This window comes from Leptonychotes weddellii, chromosome 12 (genome assembly GCF_054177405.1).
Source record: "Leptonychotes weddellii isolate Sample4059 chromosome 12, ASM5417740v2, whole genome shotgun sequence".
Taxonomy (NCBI): Eukaryota; Metazoa; Chordata; class Mammalia; order Carnivora; family Phocidae; genus Leptonychotes; species Leptonychotes weddellii.
Genome location: NC_138380.1, coordinates 32,094,260 through 32,113,615, shown reverse-complemented (window position 1 = coordinate 32,113,615; position 19,356 = coordinate 32,094,260). Strand labels below are relative to the sequence as shown.

At 33.0% G+C, this 19,356-nt stretch overlaps 1 protein-coding gene across 1 annotated transcript in view; it reads left to right on the top strand.

Annotated features, from left to right (window-relative positions):
* The window catches only part of FOXP2 (forkhead box P2), a 548,145-nt gene that overhangs the window by 60,834 nt on the left and 467,955 nt on the right, over window positions 1–19,356 (top strand). Inside the window, exon 2 of the mRNA XM_081800223.1 lies at window positions 6,536–6,680. The gene's annotated coding sequence lies outside the window, so the exon portion shown is untranslated. The remainder of the gene's footprint in view (window positions 1–6,535; window positions 6,681–19,356) is intronic.

Here is a 19,356-nt window from a genome sequence, read left to right as displayed (position 1 = left end):
GGCAATATAGATAAGGTAGTCTTTTTTTCACCCCCTCTACTGCTTGTTTGGGCTGAGATTTTTTTTTTTTCCACTTCATAAATAAGCTAATATACAATCCACTATTCGGAAATTGTGCATAAAATGAGTAGATATCCTTGAAATGTGTTTCTATTGATGCTGATATTGGTTGTGCCCTTTTGAGAATGGAAGATTATTAGTTTTGGAAGTGTGATATCCTTATTTGACTCTGCAGTTATAAACTTGTATATAATACATAAGTGAAGTATGTTTAATATGAGTTTTAATGTGTTGTAATAAGTGTGCTCTGTAGACCACAAGTACAAAGAATATTGGTATTTTACATATGTTTATTTAATGGAAATTGGTTATTTTGAAATACAGTTAGAGAAAGTAAATATTTTTTGTGTATATTTATATATTAACTAAATTTTGAGTAAGTTTGGCTTGCACTGGTTCTGAAAGGAAAGACTACTGGATTAGGACAGTTAAACTGAGCTCAAGTCCCATCTGTGCCACTTACACTCTCTGAAATCTTAGATAAATTACTTTCTTCTGTGAATCTCTCCTGTAAACTATGGAGGGGTGGGGCGAGCCAGTGACAAAAGAAGTCTTCAGAAGATCCTGGTCATTCGTTGATAGCTCATTTTATGTCAGGCATCAGGCTTGACCCACAGTTTATGTAAGTAAGTTCTTTTCCCTAAAATAACTCAGGTGTGTCTATTCCATTTTCTGAAATTTACTGCTAATCAAAGTAGAATTTGGAATATAATTTTGTACTTTTTCTAACTCTAAACAACACCTTGGGTGACCCCAGATTTGTTGGGTATATTGGTTTTGATTTTACTTCCCATGAAATGCAGAGGATTACTTCAGCAGTCTTTATAGAGAGATTTATTTTATCATTTAAAATATGTTGTCATATGACAGGATTTTCACCAAAAACCTGTAATTTTGTTTTGACTTCTAAATTTTAATGTTGATTTAGAACTTCAGAGCGGGTATTTAAAACCAAATATTTTATTTGACTACCTTAGTATGGTTTGTCTAAATGTGTGTTCTACAGAATAAGTCAAATCATGACTTGATAGTTCTCCATGACACATTTTTGACAGGCTTTTTTAGAACTTGAAAACAATGGTAGTGAAAATTATTAAAAATTATTTCTAAGAAAGACACAGATGAATAGACATATTCTCTGTTTTCAGTAGTTTTTAATTACGTGCGAGAAATCGGATGTATGGATAGATGGTAGATTAAGTGAAGAGTTTTCAACAGGAGCTGGTGAGAAAATGCTATGTGGGTTGATTACTTCTGGCTAAGAAAGTAAGCGAGTACTTCATGGAGGTGATGGTAATTGAATTGAGGCTTGAAAGGTATAGCACAATTTGAACAAATAGAATTTGAGAAAGACATTCTAGATGGAGCAAATTGAGACTTTAAAGGCTGATAAAGGCAAGCATGAAATGTTTGGTTCTGTTCTGGAATGTAAGGGAGACTAAGAGGAGTAATATATGGGAGAGGCAGATTAGATGCTATGATGAAGGGCCTTGGATTTCAGGCTAAGAAGTTTTGGTTTATTTGGTAGATATTGAGGAACCCCTCCTGTTAAATGACACTAATTGACACACTAGTAAGAAAAGGTGCCAGGGAAATATTTGCATGATTTGAAGTGAAATTTATTGAATTTAGGTATTGATGTGTTTTAGTCTTCCACCCATGTCAGTCTAAAAGATTATAAAAACATATTTGGAAAACCTTGTCAGATATGGTGTATTCTGCAAATATTAATGGTTGGAGAAGTGTTTGAAGATATTTGGTGGATATGAGGGTTATGAATTTGAAATTGTCATTGGAGAAACAGGAAGAGGACTATCATTGTAGAGGTGGAAGAGACATTTTTTGAATGCTTTATAGAGACATCTTTTGGTATATATTTAAGAAAACTTGAGTACTCTTGAGTAAAGAGAAGGTTTGAGATACAATTCTGAAGATATATAGGCCATTATTAATTTGAAGAAGGGTCAGAACCAGAATATTCAAGTGAAGATGTTTAAGAGGCAGCAGAGGATAAAGAGCTGAGTCAAAGAGAGAATGGAAAATTGCACTCACAGGCTGTTTTAGATAATGAAATTAAATAGCAAGCATTTCTTAACATGTAAATGGATTATATACCAGAAGATGTTTTACTGGTTGGTCACAACACAGACCATACTTTCTTTAAGAAACCATGTTATACATGGCTTTTAGATCATAGGCTAGCCCTTCATTTTGACCGTGATGTCAAAAAGGGGTGGTCCATCACCCTTATAGAGCTTGCAAATATTATTTGTTAATATTTATCATTTTTTAAAAAAATATGAAACTTGTTAAATCTTAAAAATTAAATCTTTCTCTCTATGTCTCTGTCTCTCTCTCTCACATACACACATGCTTTTCCAGCCTCTCTTGAAGACTAAGCCTGCATTCCTACACAACAAATGAAGTAGCAAATACAGTCATCTGACGGGGGTTAAAAACCACCTCTTTGGAGACTTTACCACAGAACCCTACAATTTTGTTTTCTCTTGCACCTGGCTGCTTAATAGTTTTATTTTTGGTTATTTTATGAAAACATGTATTTGGAAAATGTTGTCAGGTTGGGTGTATTCTGCAAAGATTAATGGTAAGAGAGTTGTTTGAAGATATTTGATGGATGCAGGGGTGATGAATTTGAAATTGTCACTGGAGAATTGGGAAAAGGACTGTCATTGTAGAGGTGGTAGAGACTTTATAGAATCATTGGTACATATTTAAGAGAACTTGATTGCTCTTTTGTGAGTGATATTTTTTGATCCTCATGATGTATTTTTCTACCGTATTATTCTTTCTAGTAATATTTGTCTTGAAACCTAACCACTGCATGCAATAATTTTTAGAAATGAGACATGTTTGGATTATAAATGAGATAACAGGAATAGATTCCCTATCATTCTAGTAGGCTTGGATATACCCCCTTGCCTTCTGTTGCCTGTAAATCCTCTGCAGGACTTCATTCTTCATTCCCTCCTTAACTGTTGTTGGTTGTTTCCTTGGGCTAGAAAGAATATTATCAGATTTACATTTCAGAAACCAAACAAAAAAGTAAAAAACTTAGATTGTATTGTGGAGTGTGGGCTAGAGGGAGTTAAGACTGGAGGAAGGAGATTGTATATTCAGTAGGAACTTTAAATATGGGGACCACGAGACAGGTGTGGACTGGATATATACATTTGGGAATCATTAGCAACAAGTAGAGGTTAATACTGGAAGTAGAGTGCCTGTTAAGAACAGAAGAGAAGGGGCGCCTGAGTGCTCAGTCAGTTAAGCATCTGCCTTTGGCTCAGGTCGTGATCTCAGGGTCCTGGGATCGAGTTCCGCATCGGGCTACTTGCTCAGTGGGGAGTCTGCTTCTCCTTCTCCCTCTGTCCTTCCCCCAACTCTTGTTCTCTCTCTCAAATAAACAAATAAAATCTTAAAAAAAAAAAAAAAGAACAGAAGAGGAGTAGAATGAAGTCGTGGGAAAAGTGACATTAAGGAGGTAGCTCTAAGAATAGGAACTAGCAGACACTGCAAAAAGGTCTGAGGGGTAAGAAAGGAATCCAGAAATAAAATCTCCCTGTAAGCCAAAGGGAGAATTTTAAGAAGGAAGGAGTGAAAAATAAGCTGAGTGAATGAGAGAAGTTCAGCAAACCAGGAATTAAGAATTCACATTTGGATTTGTCAGCTTAGGAGGTGATTCCTATGCTGATTATAAAATGTTTAACTTCTAGGACATGAGGATTTAGTAAACCTTTGGACATCTGTGTGAATTTGTTAATGTGAAAAGAATGGAATCTTGTTTATTCTAATCCCAACCAAATATTTTTGTCACATAATAGCATCATGGAAAAAAAGAAAAACAAAAATTTTTTGATAAAAGGAAATAAATGATGAATGAATAATAAATTAATGATACTTTTAGTGAATATATGAAGTTATCATCTAAACTGGGATGCTTTTAAGAAGGAAAGGGATAACTATGAATAATTATAATAAGTGTGAATCTCATCTATCCCAGGTAATCAAGGAGGAATGCTCACCTTGGTTATTGTTCAGGTTTATTGAGTGCTAGCTATGTGCAGACACTGAGATGAGTTCTTTACCAGTTCATATGATTTAATGACTAAGGTTTTGGTTGCCAACATTAATAATTCTGTCTTTGTATATTCTGCATTTACTGACAAAAATGCTATATATAATTTTGATGACCTTATAGAACTTAACTCTTTATTTAAAAAAAAACCCCACAAAATTTGGTAAATACAGTGTACCAAATTATGTCCTAGGGAATGGAGAAATGAAGATGATTAATACATGATTCTCATTGCTAATGATCTACCAGTGTAATTGAGAGAATCTGAGAACAAAATTCAGTATAATGTGGTAAGGTGTCATGATGATAGTGTAGTTTGTGAAGGCCACAACTTGTATTTTATACATTATGTCCTGTCTTTTTTAAAGTTAAATTTATAGTGTATTTGAACTTTGTAAGGTAGAGTTTGCTTTTTGTTAAAAAAAAAGAAAAATTCACTAATGGAAAAGACAAGGTATAGCCAATTGTATGTTTAAGTGGGGTTTTCTCTACCATGGAAACTATGTTCTGTGTATGTGCACACTGTGTATGTGTGTGTGTGTGTGTGTGTGTGAGAGAGAGAGAGAGAGAGGGAGGGAGGGAGAGAGAGAGATCAGTTCTATATCACAAAGGGATACATTTCCATATCTATAATGTAATTTTAGCCACACTCAAGCTATATTCTGTGAAGGGTCTGGCATATTTCTCTGACACATCTGGTAGATATGTGTGGCATTAATTAGCATAGGTATTGCTATAAATGACATGTCAGTCCAGGACAACAAAAAGTATTTGTTGCTGATGTCAATCATTCATCCTTTGTCAGTTCAAAAGGTTTCCCTAAAGGAATGAACATTGATCTTCACTGATCCAAAATACAGCAAAATCATTTCTCTGTTCTAGAAACAAAAGTGGAACTACCTATGTTTGAAAAGCCATATGGAGATATTCATACAGAAAGTGCACGTTTATAAATTTGAGTAGTAAGACTGTTAAATTAGATCAAGATTAATTGAATCTTTTGAAAAGAAAACAGTTTTCTGTAATCCTAATCTAGTCTTGAGTGTTTTCTTCCTTGGAGCTTTAATTTTTGGTAGCCCAATTTGTATTTTTGTTTCACCTTGAAATAATTTTGAGGTATGCCAAGTAAATGATTGCAAGTATCCCTTACAATGATTAAAAACAAAGGTGATCACACACGTATCAATCCATGACTATATTGATGGCTTAAAGAGGTACTCTTCTGTCTACATATATCTGTTTTTTTAATTTGGCTATTCTGATAGAGATATCGATTGACTTTGTTTACTATAATCCCATCACATTTATCTTTTTGTAATAATAATCACAAGTATAATACTCTTAAATTTCTAAGCAAAAACTGGCTTTAAAAAAGGACATATTCCCCCCAAAACATCTATATTTTATTTCCAATTTTTCTCCAAAAGCTCCCCCTACATTCTAATTTATTATTTAATGGAAAGCAATATGAATGACTTTAAGATAAGGCAAGAGAGTGTGGTCTAGGGTATGGTACAGTTGAAGACATTTATCTTAATATTTCATTTTAATGAGGCAGAAAATATCCATTATTAGAAAACTATAATTTGATAAAATTTGTAGAATACAATTAATTCTCTTAAAATTATGAATGTTCATACCACCAAAGGGCAGATAACCACATGTCACACTTCTGTGTCCTTGTAAAGGTAGTATGTGTTACATTTTTATGTCTTACAGATTTGCTAGAGAATTAACATGAAATGGGATTTAGGATGTACCCATGTTATATCCTTTAATTTGATCAACATGCTTTGTTTAAATAGCAGTTCCTAACCTTTGTACCATCTTTAAAATTTTTACTCCAGGTCTCTTGCCCTGCCTACAGATCCTCTGCTATCTGTTTCTGGTCTGTCTCATGCTTTTGAAATCATCTTTTTTTATTATTCCATTAAAATTTTTAAAAATGGATTTTCCTTTACACTTTTCTAATCATCCTGTAATTCTTTAGCTCTAAGACATTAAAATGAATGAGTAAAAATATTTGATACCTAATCGTCTCTGCCAGTCCATTCAAACTCATGGATTTGCAAAATTATGTTAAAGTCTTTTAAAAATACATTTGAGTAGGCTTTTGTAGTCATTTGGATTTTGAATATTAATTTTCTCTTGCTATGCTGCTTAGCCATAAAAATGAAAAAGAAGATAGATGTGGGTTTCTTTTAGTGGTGTTAATTTAAAGTACTTCATTTATTTATTATAATATTCAACAATGGCAATTCTTATTTTCTCTGTTCACATCAGATCCAACAGAAAATAATGAGAAGCCCCCACCCACCAGCACAGTAAGAAAAAGTTTGATGCATTTTGGAATAATTGATTAAAAGTATAATTTCCCCCTAGATCAAACAAATAATAGAAGTCTGTTGAAGCTTTGTCCTGACCTATTCTGGAAGTAGAAGAATACCTTGGAGAAAGGAGCATTGTAAGCACAAAGAATAAGACTCCTCAATCCTGGGAGAGAAAATTAAAGTCTGACCCTCCAAATGTAAGTCATCTGTACTCTATTTTCCATCCCTCAGTTTTTGTGGCTGTTCAGGTATTAGTAGAAAAATATGTGATAAAAATATTTGGATTTTTTTTCTGTACAAAATATACAGATGTTTTGGTTGGTAACTTTAAATTCCTATTTGTGTTAACATTTTCTAAAGAGTAACATAAGTTAATGCTTTGCAATAATAATATTTAATGTAAAATGGATTATTTTTAATTTTATCTTCTGGAAGAGAACTGTTACAAATTTTGAGAGTATTCTGATGAAAAGAAGGTAACTTGCTTTGATTTAATATCTGCAATTGTGCCATCATAATCCCTTTTTGCTCTAAACTTTCTTTTCTTTTATTATTTCTTTATATCTGAGAATAAGACTATCTTAATAAATCTATTTAAATCCACCTTCCCGTAAGAGAGACATTAAGTCCTTTTTTTTCACTTTGCATAGTGAAACTGAATTGGAATGAATTTGTATCCATAATCCACTATAAAAATATATAAATTTTGTCAGCTCAATGTACTTGGAAAGACTGATTCCCTATCTTGTTAGAAAGAACTTAAAAGATGTGTTTTTGTGATTATATAGAAAGACAGAATTCAGTTGCTGTTTAGAAATTGGTAGAAAGAATGATAATCAAAGGCAATACTTGTTTTAGGAAAATTATTTGGAAGAAATTTCTTGGCAATCACGACTTTTATCTGAAAAGTTACTTAGTGCATCATCCTGGTGATAAGGCACTTGATATGTAATATAGTGGCTTAACTGCCAGAAATTTGACTTTTGCTTAACAGTTGATAACCCTTTTCATTCTTTGGTGAAAGAATCGGTGAAAGAGTATTGTTTTGATTTTTAAAAGTCTGAACCATGAAAATCAATACTTACTAGAGTTGAATACAACCAAATTATACGTTTCCCCACCCCAATTATCTTAAAAATTGAAACATGAATTTTTGTAGGTTTTGAATGTGATACTCTTATTGATACAGCATCTGACAAAGTTGTCAAAGTAGTCTGCAGTAAGAAATCTTCATAATTTCTAGGTTCACATTTAGTCTTTTGTTTAGAACGTCTGATAGAGCCTTGAAACTCTGTGGCCATTCCTGACAGTCTATAGTTGTGAGTTAGGATTTTTTAATTTAGCAGAAACCATGTATAAAAAAAAGAAACTTTTGGTTATGGTCTTAGATACTTAGTTCTAAATTTTTCTATCATTGAACTTGATAGAGATGCCTTGGAGAAACACTACAAACATTATTATTCCTTTCACTGATATGAAACAATTGCTCCTCATTTATAACTTTAATATCTGTTATTGAAAAGTATGACAAAACTTTTAAGAAGTTATTTAAATTTGATGAGTGAGTAGTGAATTCTTATTTACAAGTTTGAGGTTGATGAAGGATTGGAAAATGTTATTGTTTACAGAAAACTTTTGCTGATCCTCTGCTCTACAGCAATGCAAATAAAGTATAGTAACAGTAACATGGTTGAATCCCATAAACATAATGTTGAGTAAAAAAAACCTAAAACATGTGTGTATGATTTCTTCTTTATAAAGTTCCAAAACTAGACTACAGTGTTTAGGATGCAAGAAATGATTACAACAAAATTAAAGATAATAGTTAAATTCTAGGTAGGTGATAGAAATTGGGGAGGAGTTTCTAGGAGCTTCTGGTGTGTCAGCTACATTCAGTTTTTTCACTAGGCTGGTGTTGCATGGATATTTATGCTATGAAAAGCCATTAATGAAAAGCTAGGTGTGTCTCTGCTAATATCAGGTATAAGGCAAGGATGTCCTTACCATTCCTATTTAATATTATACTGGAATATACTTAATATTATACTGGAAATCCTAGCTAAGGTAGTAAGATAAGAAAAGGAAATAAAAAGCATATAGATTGGGAAGGAAGAAATACAACTATTTGCAGATAACATGATTGTCTATTAAAAAATCTCAAAGAATCAACCAAAGAAAACCTCCTGTAACCAATAAATGATTTTAACAAGGTTGCAGAAAACAAGATTAATATACAAGTCAGTTGCTTTCCTATGTACCAGCAATGAACAACTGGGATTTGAAATTAAAAATACATAGTTTTTTTACCATTATATTAGCACCAACAAACCTGAAATCCAGGTATAAATCTAATTATATGTATATATATAATATAAATTAGGAAAACTACAAAATTCTAATTAAAGAAAATCAAAGATCTAAATAAATGGGGAGATATTCCATGTACCTGGAAAAACATACACAATATATGATTATTATAATGTCATGTCTTCCTTTCTTGAGCTATATATTCAACATAATCCCAATAAAATCCCAAAAAGTTATTTTGTGAATATTGTTAAACTGATTCTTAAGTTTATGTGAAAAGACCAAAGACCATAAATAGCCAATATAATATTAAAGAAGAGCAAAGTTAGAGGACTACGCTCCCTGACTTCAAGACTTCGTATAAAGCTACAGCGATCAAGACAGTATGATATTGATGAAAGAAGAGACGGATCATTGGAATGTAAAAGAGAGCCCAGTAGTAGACTTCACAAGTATAATCAACTGATGTTTGACAAAGGTACAAAGGCAATTCAATGGAGAAAGGACAGTCTTTTCAAAAGTGGTACTGGAACAATTGGACATTCATATGCAAAAAAATCTAGACTCAAAACTTTTACAAAAATAAATGCAGGGTGGGTCATGGAGCTAACTGTAAAATGCAACATTATAAAACTGTTGGAAGATAACATAGAAGAAAATCTAAGTGGCCTTCAGTTTGGAGATGATTTTTTAGATAAAATGGCAAAAGCACAATTCATGAAAGAAAAAATTGAAAAATTGGACTTCAGTAAAATGAAAAACTTACACTCTGAGGAAAACGCTGCTAAGAGAATGAAAAGACAAGTCACAGACTGGAAGAATATATTTATAAAACACATGTCTGATAAAAGACGTGTATCTAAGATACACAGAGAACTCAACAGTAAGAAAGCACATAATTCAGCTAAAAAGTGAAGTTTTAGAGTTAATGAAAGAAGATACAGAGATGGCAAATAAGCATATGAAAAGATGCTCAACATTTATTTCACTAGGGAATTGCGAATTAAAACAATGAGATACCACTACATACCTATTAGAATGGCTAAAATCCAAAACACTGACCATACCAAATGCTGTTAGGGATGTAGAGCAACAAGGACTCTGATTCATTGTTGGCAGGAATGCAAAGTGATATAGCCACTTTGGAAAACAGTTTTGCAGTTTACTATGAAGCCAAACATGTATACAATACTTACCATGTAATCTAGCTATTGCACTACTCGGTAATTACCCAAATGAGTTGAAAACTTACGTCCACATAAAAATTTGCAGAACAATGTTTATAAAAGCTTTATTCCTAATTGCACAAACTTGGAAGCCACCAGGATGTCCTTCAGTTGGTGAATGAATAAACTAGCTGTGATACATACATTCAATGGACTATTCAGTGATAAAGAGAAATGACCTATTAAGCCACAAAAAGACATGGAGAAACATAAATGAATGTTACTGAGTGAATGAAGCCATCTGTAAAGGCTGCATACTGTATGATTCCAACTATATGACATTCTGGAAAAGGCAAAACTATGGAGACGAAGAAAAGATCAGTGGTTTCCAGGGTTGAGGGGAGGGACTGATGAATAGGTGGATTTTTTTAATTTTAATTTTTATTGTTTTTTTGAATAGGTGGATCTTTAGAGTAGTGAAACTGTTCTGTATAGTAATGTAAGGGTGGATACGTGACATTATGTACGTCAAAGAGCTGTACAACACTAACAGTGAACCCTAGTGTGAACTCTGTACTTTAGTTAATAACAGTGTTTTAATATGAGTTCATCAGTTATAGAAAATGTACCATGCTCTAATGCAAGATGTTAATAATAGTAGAAACTTTATGTATTCTGCTGATAGGGAAGAGAATGCATATGGGAATTCTGTACTTTCTGCTATAGTTCTCTGTAAATATAAAACTGCTCAAAAAATTTTAGATAATTTTTTGCAAGTCTAATATAATTTAAAAAATTAAAAAGCAGTCTCAATGATTCTGTTAATTAGAATTCTGAGAAAAAGTAAGATAATTTCAGATTTGATCTATCGACACTGAATATTCAAAGTTAAAAATATATAATTTAAAATCAATATTTTGTGATCTCACAAAGCAGTGTGTTTTATTTGGGGGAAGTGCTAATGTCCATAAAGGGAGTCTTCTATACTTGAATACATTTAGGAACTTTTTATGACAATTTATTTATTTAGCATAAACTTGTCTTTAAGATAGACATTTCAGTTTTGATTTTAAAAATATTTTTTTCATTAATATAACCCAACCTCATTCTGTAATAATGAAATACTCATCTTTATTAAGTTGTTCATAGCTTCTTTCCTTACATTTTAATGCATTTTATGCATTGGTCTATCATCCTCAGAAATGCTTTTTTACTTAAGTGGGACTTTAATTTGTTAATTTTAACATTAGTATGTTGTAAAAGAAATGGAAAACACAGATGCTCTTTGTATTCCTTTTTTGAATACAAATTTTCAAATACAGATTCAGTTTAAAAATACCAGATACAGACTTTTTCCTAGTCCCTTTTTAATTTTTCTTTCCTTTCTTCTTTCTTCCCCTCTTCCTCTTTTTCCTTTCTACTTTCTCCTTTCTCTCTCAGTATATTCTATTGTTTAATTTCTCAAGGAGTGAATATAATCTTATTTAACTAGTTGACATTAACAGAAACCAGGAATTTATTATTCATAAAAAATGAAATAGAAAAATCCCCCTTTTCTTCAGATTCTGGATATAGCTAGGCTCAACACAAATGTCTAGGGAGAATGCATCTGTTGCTATTGCATTTTTTTTTTTGTTTCTCTGAAAACTTGGCATTTGTAATATATCTATGATTTTGATTTGTCTTGGCCAAAACCCAGATTACCAAGGAATTACATTTTGAACATATTCAACTAAGAATTATCTTTGTAGCATCTTTTCCTTTGCCATATTGAAATTTTGGGAATAAAATCAGATTTTGTTTCAGAAACCAGCTATGTTTCTTCATAGTGCCAGAATGATTTTTTTTTTAAGTTAAAGAGACACAAAGCAATACTTAAAATCTAAAACTTATTTTAAGCATACCATGTAGGAAAGAGTCCTATTTTTGCATTTGACAGACCTGGGTTCAAATGTTTGCTCTGCCATGTAATTTTTTATAGTGATCTTGGGTAAGTTTGGTATGTGAGGAAAAAAAAATTTCTTTATAGGGTTAGATGAAGATTAAATCACCAAACACAAAAAATACCTGCACATAGCTGGTACTTAATTAATGGTAGTGGTCTCTGTCTTGCTTGTTTTCATATATGTAGAAGTGTGTGTATCAATAAATGTGTATGTATGTTTATATGTATGTATGTGTTTATATACATATATGTATATTTATCTCTGTGTTTCTCTTTCTCTTTCTCTATATCCATCTATGTAGCTCTGTCTCTATATACAGTAATGTGCAATATGTAGTCATTTATTTCACTTGTTAAGTTCTGAAGCAGAGCATTCTTCTGGAAAGGATGTAGTTCTGGAATTTAGGAAATATGAATTCTGTCACCACATGGAAATATTTAAAGACTTATTATTTCTTTGTGTCCTAGTATTTCCATAACTTTATATTAATCTACCTAGAATGTTTATAATGTTTTAAAAGATCGAAAGAATATGTTTCCTTTATAAATACCCAGCAGACAACAGAAGAATTCTTTTTAAATCTCATTCAATGTGTAATTCAGAGAATGATGTATTAGTAAGTTAAAAATATATGTGCATTGGTCAGTTTGAGAAGATATATGGGAATATGGAAAATAAAATAACTTATTAATATCTGAAAAGAGACATGTCAGTTTTAACAAGACAAAAAAATGCAAGGTGGGAGTTGAGTCTTTCTGCAAAATAGACATTTACTATGATTTAGTTTTCACTAAATAGCAAGGCACCAGTTTCTTGAGGCAGCTCTTTGTACAACTGTCTCCATAACTGATCTGTATCTTTGTAGAGTAGAAATGCAACAAAATAAAGTGTTAACTCTCCATATTCTCTTACAATAATGTAGACTTTTTAGTAAAAGCAACTGTTAATATCTTAAGAAAGTAGCTCATATATCTTGCCTGAATATCTTACCTGAAGTTGTGTCTTGTGACTTCTGAATGACTACCTTAAATCTTAACTAAGATCTGCTCTCAGACACTCAAAGAAGGGGTGTAACAAAGAACAATGCATAAAGAGGCAGGAGTGAAATTTTATCAGGCTAAGTATTTAGAATGAAAGCCTGACCTGTTGTTTTGAAGTGATTATTATTTTTTTTTAAAAAGCAAAAAAACTAGTTCAAACTTGTTTTCCCTATACCTCTTTATATTTTAAAGACAAGATGGTGAGAGCAAAACTTCTTGTTTAACCCAAAGTGATTGGTAGCCTCCAAATCCATTTGAAAGACCAGTTAGTGACACATTAAATCCAATTCCAAGTTAATGATGCAAAATTATATCTGGGACAAGGGCCTCAGTATTCCTGGGATGAATACCTTCTTTTAGTGGGTCTGTCAATGATCTAGTTTTGTAGAGTTGACAGTTCTCCCCATGCAACCACTATTACTTATGTGCCCCATTTTGATTATAGCCCTGTGGAACAACATAAAGGAGCAACAAAGTGGTCTTGGATCAGGTATCAAAGAATAGTTTGAAGGTGTATGTTCTCCACAGATAGGATCTAAAGGTCATTTCTGCTGGACTTTCTTAAATGTTTAATGATTTTATTATTGAACAACTTAAATGACTGAAATTCTCTTTTGGCAAATCAGAGTATACCTTTTTTTTCTATACATGGGCCATATTTTAGGTTTGTCCAAAAGGCATTACATTTATTAAGACTTAATACTTTTACCTAAAGTAAACATCCATTAGCCATGTCAGATAACTCAAGCTATATGAAAACATTTGTTAATCTGCTGATCTGGGCAAATTTGTTAAGAATGCTTTTCACTAAAACATATTTTAAGTATTCTCTTTGCTCCAGAATCCAAAGTGATAGCTTTCTTTAAGATTTTTATTTTAAAATATTGTAAACATTCAGAAAATAACACAGTAGGCACCCACATATCCAAATTGGACATGTTAATATCTTGTTATATTTCTTCAGATTTCACTCTTTTTAAGAAATACAATACCACAAATATAGTAAAACCTATGTGCTTTCATCCTGTTCCTTTTTCTCTCTCTAAAGGTATTTACTACACTGAAGTTGGTGTTTATCTATATTCTTACACTTTTGTTTTCTTTTTTGTTTTTAAGGTGGTTTTTTTTGTTTGGTTTTTTTTGAGAGAGAGGCGGGAAGAGGGGTAGGGGGAGAGAGAGAATTTCAATCAGACTCCACACTGAGTGCAGAGCTGGACGTGGGGCTCCATGTTACAACTCTTGAGATCATGACATGAGCTGAAATCAAGAGTCAGCCACTTAACCGCCTGAGCCACCCAGACGCCCCACAACTTTCGTGAGTTTTTTTTTGTGATTTTAAAATTTATGCAGCTGGCATCATATCAAGTCTGCCCTTCTGAGAAATCTTTTCTTTCAAAATTATATTTAGAGGACCTACCCATGTTGATATATACAGGTCTGATTTTTTAGTTTTTTTAAAGTAAGCTTTTATTGATACATATATACAATGTACATACATATATAGAGAGTACATTTGTGATTTTTGCAGTTGTACAATGAAAATTGCAAAAATCATAAATTCCATCTTGATGAGTTTTCATAGAATGAGTGCATCCGTGTAACTAGTACCTGGCTCAAGAAATAGCACATTACTAGTACTGTAAGAGCCTCCCCGTCCTCCACCAGGGAAACCTTATCCTGACCTCTCACAACATGGATGAGTTTTGTCTGTTTTTGCACTTTATATAAATGGAATAATTTAGCATATAGCCTTTTGTGTCTGGCTTCTGTTTTTCATACTAGGTTTACGAGCTTCCTCCATGTTAGTGCGTCCATCTAGGTATTCCATTATAGGAATATGCCATTGTTTATTTCCATTTTGGGACATTCAGGTTGTTTTCTTGTTTTTAACTATGAGGCATAATACTACTCTGAAGACTGGTGTACACGTCCTTGACACATTATGTGTGTCTCTGTAGCTAGGAGTAGAATTTTTGTATGACAGGGTATCTACATCATAATGTCAATCCAGTGTCTGTATCGTAGGTTATCTTTATCATAGTGTCTTCATTAGCGGAAAGCGGTCTTCTAAAATAGTTGTCACGGTTTACCTTCTCATCATCATTGTATGGGAGTTCGAGTTGCTCTATATCTTGCAACACTGAGGTTGTCCTTTTCCATTTTTGCTGTTTTGTTGGATAATAGTTAATTAGTTTTAACTGCTTTATAACATTCCATGGTTTGAATAATGCATGCTTACTTTAAAATCCTTTCCTTGGTAGATGAACAATTTGTTTTTCATTTTTTACCATTTCAAACAGTATTATAGTGAATATATCTGTATATATCTCTTCATGCACATGTTTGAGAGTTTTGCTAAGGTTATAACTTGAAGTAGCATGTCTGAGTTTAATAATGCCGTGTATTTATTTTTTCAATAGACTTCTATATTTCTCGCTAATGGGGTTATACTATGAAGTGATAATTTTAGTTCTATTATAAATCATACTCATCAAGTGCAGAGAATAAATGTTGCTTATTTAAAAGGCATTATGTGAACTTAATATCCTAGAATTTGGGGTAATATTAGTGGGGAGAGATGAAACATGCTGCACAGCACCTGGCATATAGATTAAATAAAGCTTCCATTACCATTTTCACTGTTAAAATTACTCATGATTATATTGCTATAAAATGCTTATTCTAACCTCCATGCAATTCATGTAAATTCTCCCACCATCCATTTAAAGGTAGCTTCTTTAATTTCTTTCTTTACTGGAGTTTTATTTTTCCTGCATACTGGAGACATTGAATCTATTTGATCTTGATTTTTGATTACCCAGCTGCATATATACTGAGCTAGTTTGGGAAGTTTATATAATTTGAAAAGCTTATATAATTTGATTAATAGATTTACACATTTGTGACATTCTTACTGAAGATTTGATCCTGAGCAAAATGGTGATGTGGAGCCCAAATTTGCTTTATTGTTCCCATTGAGATTTATGAAAATAACATGTATTTTTATAATTTTATATTTTCTATTAGAGGTAAGAACAGAGTCAATGTTAGGAGAATGACCAAAGCAAGACCTTTAATTTAGATTTTTGAATTTGATACTATCAGTGAGGTGGGTCAACATTTGTCTCAAAGAAAGGAAACTAATTAGTTTATTTGTTGCCATTACTTTTTTTTCTTACAATTTTCATTTCTCTCATGGCGATTTTTTCCATGATCCTTAATTAGTCTTGATCTAGTCGACCCCTAGTTTCTTTCTTCAAATGAGAAATGTGTATTGCTATATAGAATCTCTTTTAGTCACTATTCATCCCTCTTGTTCATCATGGACAGCAACACTGTTTTCACCAGCAAATGTGTTTTGAATTAACAAACCAAACTTTAACTCAAAAATCCCATGTTTATTTTTCAGAATAAAATTGTACAGGTTAATTTTATCTAAGAACTCCATTTTTCCAGTTTCTTAATTTTTCAAAATCTTTTATACTTAACTGCTTACTAGCAGGCTAGTGCAAAAGGCAATTTTGGTTTTGTTGTACAATTTTAAGATAACATTTCTATTGCATTCCTGTTTTTATGAATATTTTGTTAAAGTGAATCTGAATTTGAATTTATCAGTTTTTACTATTTCAAATCTAGGTATATTTGTATTTACATAGATCATGAATTGAGGCGGTTTAAGAAATACAATTTCTCAATAGTTTCATTATAGAGTTGAATGCTAATGTATATGCTTTTAAAATGCAAATACCTGAAAAGAGTAATTTTTGTTGCCCACTAGATTTTAAGAATCAGTGTCTAAGGCATTTCCACTTTCATTATTTCCATGCAGTATTATATAAAATCCTGTATGCTTTCTTCAGCCCTGTGTCCCCAGTGCACAGAGTGGTGTTGGTATACTGTCCCCATTTAATAAATGTTTGGAGAGTGAACTGCTTTTAAGTGTTCTTTTTCAGAAAAGGACATTGTCTCTTTACCCTGCACTACAAAGTGATTGGTAGCCTTCTACCTTGAGGTGCATAGTCTTTGGAAGACTATGTTGAAATGAATATGAATTATAATGGCTGAGCAGTTAACATCCTTTAAGGCTGTGGTTGAAGAAAATGATCTTTGTTAAGTGAGCCAAAAATAGTTACTTTCAGTTAAAAAAAAAGTGCAAATTGAAAAACTATCATGTATTATGGGGATTCTTGTTTAGCTTTTAAAAAATGTATAAATAGAAACACTGCTAGTGTAAGTCTACTCCGAGGGAGACAGGGATGATGTCATCAGTGTTGAGAATTTTTTCTGATGTATAACTTCTGTGTGATTTCTTTTCAACTTTTTTTTACTCCTGGACCAGTTTCCTGATCTACAAGATGGAGATTCAATGATTGAATAAAGTACTAGTTGATTCCCTGACCAGCTTTCATTGAGGATGTATGCTAGACCACGTAGTACATTCAGAGATGTGTTGGCATGTTGTAGTGGATTCCACCTCTTCTCCTATGATTTTTGTCATGGGTTTATACATTTTTATTCTTGTATTGCCATTATGTTAGTATTTTGGGAAGGAATGGATATAATTGTATATGTTTAGACTGATAGGCTAAACTAGAAGTCCTTCAATGATATTATTGATAAATCTATAGGACAGTTTTAATCACTTACCTTCCTTGAAATACTTAACACTGCTGACTGCTTCCTCCCATATCATCCCCTGTTCTCATGTCATGTTCTCTCACTTATTCCTCTTGCTAAGTCTCCTCTGTGAGTCCTTTCTTTACCCACCATTTAAATTTAGGTTTTTTCCTGTGTTCCGTCTTCACCTGCTCACTCTGTATGTACATTATTCTAGATGAGCTCACTTATTCCCAAAGCTTTGAGTTTAGTGTTGGGACTCCCGCTTTTGTATTTCTAGCTTCTAATTCTCTTCTGAGTTTGAGATGGGCATCTGCAAGTACCTCCTTGATATCTGTACTTACATGTCCTATAGGAATCCATCTAAAATGAAGCTCATTGTAAGAGATGAATCACTATATTCTACTCCTGAAACCAATACTACACTATATGTTAACTGTCTTGAATTTAAAAAATAATAATAAAATTAATCTCATTGTCAGCTCCTGTCTCACCTATTAAAAGTATGCTCTTACAATATTTTCTGTCTTAGTGAGTAGCAAGCACTGTTATAAACTCAGTTGTCTATGTCAGAAATATTGGATCACCAACATTGAGTCACCTGGACATCTCCCTCCTTCTCATCTTCTCTCTCTTAGGTGCATTAAGGCTAAATAACCTCCAGATTTGATTGCAAACTTCTGTCTTTCTGCACATCCCACTGATACTCCCTTAGTCTAAAACTTTTACTTTTTTTAAAAAATATTTTATTTATTTATTTATTTGAGAGAGCGAGAATGAGAGAGAGAGAGAGAGAGAGCACATGAGAGGGGGGAGGGTCAGAGGGAGAAGCAGACTCCCTGCGGGACTCGATCCTGGGACTCCAGGATCGTGACCCGAGCCGAAGTCATTCGCTTAACCAACTGAACCACCCAGGCGCCCCTAAAACTTTTACTTTAACAACTGCAATGACTGTTCTCGATTCTCTATGCCCTTCCGTCCCTTAACTCACTAGGTAGCAAGACTTAACTTTAAAAATAAAGATTAGATGATTTCTGTTTTCTTAACTGAAATCTTACATTTGTTTTTCCTTGAATTTAGGGTAAAAGGCAAACCAACCCTTCAGAGTACAAGGCCTTGCAAGAATTGGACCATGCCTGCCCCCTTAGCATCATCTTCCTCTACTCAGCATATTTCTGACTCTTCTTTCTTACTTCACTTACTCTGGCCTAATTTTATTAATTGATGGCTTCAAGTTTTTTTATGCCTTGTGGCTTTTGTGCATGTTGTTCCTTCTGTGGGACTTGGTAATGGATGCATGGAGTAAAAGATCAGGATGGTCCTGAGATTTCAAACTTGGTAATTATGTTTCCTTTTTCGTAGACTTCATCCTAGTAAATTAATGTACATACAATCAAGCATCAAAGTATAACATGCATATAAGCCCTCTCTAGGGCTCTCTCTATTCTACAACCTAGAATATTTCAGAACTCCTCTCTGTGTAGTGATTCCCAAAGATATCTTGTGTTCCATGTTTCTCTGCATGTTCTGTTCTCTTTGAAAGGTGCTTCTCTGCTTATGTGGTAGATGAACTCCTACTGTCCTTTAACACCCAGTCCAAACACAGCTCCTTGGAGGCTATGAGCCTTCACAGTTGTTAATGGCAGCTTCCTTGATGTCACCTGTGTGTATTTTGCAGCTGTACCTGAGACTTAGCAAATTTAAGTAGCTTGTTCAGTTACTAAGTGACAGAACTGGGATTTGAACCTTCACTTTTCTGACTTGAAAGCATCTTGAAAGCATAAGTCTTCAACTGTC